The sequence below is a fragment of the Echinops telfairi genome, unplaced genomic scaffold (assembly GCF_000313985.2).
Source record: "Echinops telfairi isolate 266 unplaced genomic scaffold, ASM31398v2 ScPeMD7_7429;HRSCAF=8467, whole genome shotgun sequence".
Lineage (NCBI taxonomy): Eukaryota > Metazoa > Chordata > Mammalia > Afrosoricida > Tenrecidae > Echinops > Echinops telfairi.
This window is the reverse complement of record NW_022111329.1, coordinates 252,158-257,800: the sequence shown is the minus strand read 5'-3', so window position 1 is coordinate 257,800 and position 5,643 is coordinate 252,158. Positions and strand designations below refer to the sequence as shown.

The following is a 5,643-nucleotide window of genomic DNA, read 5'->3' as shown; positions in this document are numbered from 1 at the left end:
GAAGGAAGGAAGGAAGGAAGGAAGGAAGGAAGGAAGGAAGGAAGGAAGGAAGGAAGGTGTGTCCAACCAGGGGAGTCACTCCCTGGAGATATGTGTGCACATTTATACAATATATCAGTTTCTCAATTGGCCCAGCAATGCAATATGGGAAGAAGGGTGCTGAGTGGCACATTCAGTTTGCACTCAACTACTAGCATAGAGGTTGTAAGTTCTAGGCCACCCAGTGGAGGCATGGAAGAGAGGTCTGGCAATCAGTGTCTGTGAAGAGTATAACCTAGCAAACCTGATGGGCCGGTTCTGCCTTGTCGCACTCGAAGAGTTCACGGCGCAGCTGTATGGGGTTTTTGTTCATCCGAGGAGCAGAGCTCCAATTCCCCGGCCTGTCAACATTCGTTTGGACCTTACTTTCTCCGTTTCCTGATGATTTTATCTCGAGGAAATGATTTAAGCTCGTTTAGTACCGTGTCTCTGTAAGTGAGGATAGTGATGTCTCCTTGCCCGGCTGTGTGGCCAGTCCAGCCTGGGTGCCAACCGAGTGGATTCGGTTGTTCTTTTCAGGGTTGAACAAGGCCGGGGTGTCTGTGTGAGAGAGTGGGGATTCGATGCCGTCCGCCATATAAGGAGTGTGGTTTGGGGGACAGCAGGCTTCAGGGCCCGAGGGAGCATATTGCCATGGCAATGGGCCTGGTACACTGGAAGAACAGACACAGGTGGTCCTGTGTCCCGGGGCCAGTTGGGAGGCCTCTGGCTGCAGAGCCAGGCCTTGGTGGCATGTGTACTAAAGACATGTGTGTGAACTTGGAGGCAGAGAAACAGGGAGGGAAGTGAGGAGAAGCAGAAAGAGAGAGACAGCCAGATAAGGACAAGACAGACACAGTCAGGCAGAGATTACCAAGTGAGCATGTGAACTCCTGGCTCAGAATAGCAAAGGAGCTTATGATGGGTCAGAAGCAGGTACAACCATGGTCTGTCTCTCCTGAGGCCAAGGAGCCAATCTAGAATACTTTCTACTCACCATTGACCTTCTTTTCAGGTGTGTGGTCTCAGAACATTCCAGAGTATAAGCCACAGACCCCAAGCCCACTGTGATCATGTTCATTCCCATTCATAGCGACCGGCCCTTTGAAGGTTTCCTGAGGTGGTAGCTCGTATGCGGGCTCACAGCCTTCCTGTTCCTCCTGCAGAGTGGCTGGTGATTTGAACTGCTGCCAAATGTGCAGTTCACCGGGTAGAGCACCCAGTAAGCAAGAGAAGCACAGGTTTCCTTGTGCTTCTTTGCTAATCTGTGGCGAAGCCTTTCACAGGGTTTTCAGCGCATTGAATCAGTATCTGACTGCGGCACTGTGACAGGAGATGGAGAGTCCTTCCTTCCATCTGTCCCAAGTGAGGTCAGTATTTCTGAAAGCGGCCTCCTTACAAGCTGAGCAGAGGGACCTCAAAACCGCACAGTTGTCTCTCTGCGCTGTGAAGATCACCAATTCCTACTTAAGGGACTCAATATGAACGGAAACCTCAGACCAGATTTCAGAAGGCAATTAGACATTAGTGAACTATTGACAATTCTACAAGGACAAGCTCAATGTGGCTCTCCAATGGAAAGTTCGCTGTCCTGTTTCATGCTTGAAATAAAGCCACAGAGGCACCACTCAGAAGAGGAAGGGGTCCTATTTTCTCTCTCCTCGCCACTACCAAGGAGCTCGGAGGGTCAGGCGTTGGGTCAGAGGGGGAAACTCCCAAGCTGCTCTGCTGGAGAAGTAGGAAGCTCTCTGCTACTGGAAAGAGTGACAGCCGTGGCGACCCTACATAGGGTCAGTAGGAGACAGAATTGACTTGGTGGCCGTGGGTTTGGTGTTTTGGCTTTTGCAGTTATCACTGACATTGTACTAGATGCTGTGGAGAGAGAAGAGCTGGGATGGGCTGCAGACTTCGATGGTGGACCTTGCAGCTCTCAAGTGTGCCAAAGTCTGTGCTCCATCTGTCGTGAATCAAGTGACAAGTGACTGGGTGATACTCAGGGTGAATCCTTCAGCAGCCCCTGAGAGCAGTTAGAAATGCAGATAAGTATCTGCTTTGTCAGAACAACTTATTCTTACAGAGAGTTATAGGCAATGTGCGGTAAATGATTAGGAAGGATGATGTAATGTGAGCTCTCCCTGGCTTCTTGGTTGCTAAAGCTCTGGGAAGGAACATGCTTTAAGCATCAGTATCATCTGAATTTATAAAAAAGCGGTCCCCCACCCAGTTTCACTACTTGTGCATACTGAACAAAACAAGCCTATTCAATATATGCACTGTTATTGGCAAACAAACACACACAATCTAGCACTCTCTTCAGTCCTTTACTGGCTGGACTCTCTCTTGTTGCTTCCACAAAATAGCAATATGGAGGGATTCTTGTACTGGCTGACTCCTCTCCCTGGTGTATTCAATCCCTTAGGGTATTTTGGCTCTTTCCAAGTATTCTTCATGATATCACAGTGTTGTGGTCTTGGGGAAGAATCTGGAATATGCCATAGACTGCCGGGAGAACAATCAAAATAGACTTAGAAGAGATCAAATAAAAATCTCCATAGAAACAAGCATGATGAGACCTCAACTCACTGAATTTGGAGACATCATCAGGACAGACCAATACTTAAAAAAGAATATCCTGTTTTGTAAAGTAGGAGGTCAGTGATCAGGAGGGTAACTTTCTATGGGAGGGAGCGACGTATCTGTGCATCATTGGGCTCAAGCCCACGAACCCTCGTGAAGATGGCACAGGACTCAGCAGCAATTTGGTCTGTCATACGTAAGACCGCCGTGAGTGAGAGCTGACTTCGCAGAAATGAACGGTAAAGATGCAGGACTGTTTAGATGCTGTTTCTTCTGAAAACTCTTCTGGGTTGCTCTAGCTACCTATCTCATCCTTCCTGCACACCATTCTTCAGCACAATCCCTGGATTGTTTGCCTGCTAGACATTTGCATCTGGAGTTATCTTGGTTGAGTTGTGTTACTTGTTGAGTTGTTTTACTGTGCATTTCCACTGATGTAGCATCTTACGGGAGCAGGACTCTGGGTCCCATAATATCCCAGTGCTTGGCACACTATAGGCTCTCCAAGTAAGTATATTAAATGAATCAGCGCCCTTGCCTGGATTGCAGCAATGTGTGCTTTCTCTCTGTCCTTGGAAAGGAATGGTTGTCTACTGGGGAGGTATTCACTACCTCATTCATTTAGGTGTCAAAGTTTTCTTCAGATATTTAGTAAGCAGCGGTGAGGTGTCAGGCACTGAGATATAAAGTCCTTGTGTGGGCGGGAAAAGATCAGGCAGTGAATAACAGAAAGAAGCATGGATGTTATAAGGGTCCTTAGAAGGGACCCCCTAACTCAACAAGGATGGGACAGGGAAGGATCTTGGAGGAGTTGACACTAAGGAGATAGCATTCCCATCGTGAGTCTTTGTGGATTGAAGCTTCTCCAAATCAGGGACAGGCCATTTCTCACTTACCCCAGTAGATCACCTGAGCGTTCGCGTCTGCCACTGTGATGAGGAAGGTGTGCCTTGGCTACGCCTTTTCAGTTGGCCCTTGCATGTGAAAACCTGGCAGTGGGAAAGGAAGGTCGAGGGAGAATTGTTATATTCAAAGTGTATTGCCAAAGAATGCTGAACATACTGTGAATTTCCCAAAGTATGAATTTATCCATCTTGGAAGAAGTACAGCCAGAATGCTCATTGCACGTGAGGGTGGGGAGACTTCACCTTGTTTACTTTGGCACATTGTCAGGAAAGCCTAGAAAACACTAGAAAATGACAGTATGTTTGGTAAAGTGGAGGGTCAGCAAGAACAAGGGTACGTCCATGACATGGACAGATTTGGGGGCTGTAACAAGGGGTTCTAACCTATGAATGGCTGTAAGGACGGTGCAAACTCAAGCAATGTTAAATTCTATTAAACATAAGGTTGCCACAAATTGGAGCTGATTTTCAGACAATTAACAATGTTACCCCACCCTCTTGTGTGGATTTTTATGAACGTTTAGATCTGTCAGAAAAATACTAGGGTTTGTTTCAAAGTGTCACTTGCTTACCACAAGCTGCTTACCAAACTCCTCTAGGTGTGAAGAACATGATTTGAATAGTTAGAAGTTCTTGATCACGAAAACTCTGTCTTCTGCTTAAGCTGACGTGAGAGTTACAGACAGGCTGTAAGGGGAGAGAGAGACGGGCTCGTGAGGGGGCAGGCATTGCTCTTCACCTTACCAGCCACTTTGTGAGGTCCCGATGGCAAGTCTTCTCTAAATTTTTACAGCACAAGTCACTTGCACCTTACAAATTGTCCTGGTCCCTCACCAAATTCGCTGCAACTTGACATCTGCATTGAAGATGACCTGGTGTTCCTTACTTGTAGAATATGGAAACGTTGGGCTAGATTATTTCCTAAATTTAGGAAATTTATTCATTTCTAGACCCAAAGTCAGCTCACCAGGGAATGTCTGTGTGCTTACATGTCCATGTGCTTATTTATTGGGAGGTTCTTTTGGAACTTAGGTGCAGATGGCTGAGTTACTGATTAAGCCATGGCCCACTGCCATCAGTGGCCCCTTTAGGCCCATCTGTTGATTGGTCAAATGCCCTTTCCCCCAACCATTATTCTCCATTTCTATTCCCAAAGAATTTATGTGTATTTTTACTTGGTATATATCAATATAAAATAATTGTCTTATATGTGTCATCTATATACTTTGGTTTTACTTATTTTATTTTGTTTTACTTTTTATTATGAATTAGGCAAAGGTCACAGAGCAGATCATCAGTTTTACATTCAACAATTTATACACATTTTGTTTCGACTCATCCATTTCAATACCCTTAGTGTACCATCGCTTTATCCTACTTATTTCCCGTGTTTCTTGGATCTGTTCAAAACATTTAATGTGAAAGCATACAGATTCATGCAAACTGTTTCAGACACTGGTCATAACTTTTACTACATCAAGTTTCTCATGCATTAGAATTTCTAACAATTGAAGTTACAAGAGAAGAAAGCCGAGAAGCTTTTCTTTTTTTAAAATCATTTCATTGGGGCTCATACAATTCTTATCACAATTCATACATACATCAATTGTGTACAGCACATTTATACATTCATTACCCTCATCGTTCTCAAAACATTTGTTCTCCACTTAAGCCCCTGGCATCAGCCCTTCATTTTCCCCCCTCTCTCCGGCTGCCCCCTCCCTCATGAACCCTTGATAATGTATAAATTATTATTATTTTGTCATATCTTACACTGTCTGAAATCTCCCTTCCCCCACTTTTCTGTTGTCAGTCCCCCAGGGAAGTGGTTATATGTAGATCCCTGTAATCTGTTCCTCCTTTGGACCCCACCCTCCCTTCACCCTCCAGTATCACCACTCTCACCACTGGTCTTGAAGGGATCATCCGTCCTGGATTCCCTGTGTTTCCAGTTCCTCTCTGTACCAGTGTACTTCCTCTGGTCTAGCCAGATTTGTAAGGTAGAATTGGAATTTTGATAGTGGTGGGGGGTGGGGTGGGGAGGAAGCATTTAGGAACTAGAGGAAAGTTGTATGTTTCATCATTGCTACACTGCACCCTGACTGACTCGTCGTCGTCTCCTGCCCACGACCCTTTTGTCAGG

The 5,643-nt window shown here is 45.6% G+C and overlaps 1 protein-coding gene across 1 annotated transcript in view; it reads left to right on the top strand.

Moving 5' to 3' along the window:
• Nucleotides 1-5,643, top strand: part of FRMD3 (FERM domain containing 3) — a 359,195-nt gene that overhangs the window by 254,559 nt on the left and 98,993 nt on the right. The gene's annotated exons all lie outside the window — the stretch shown is intronic.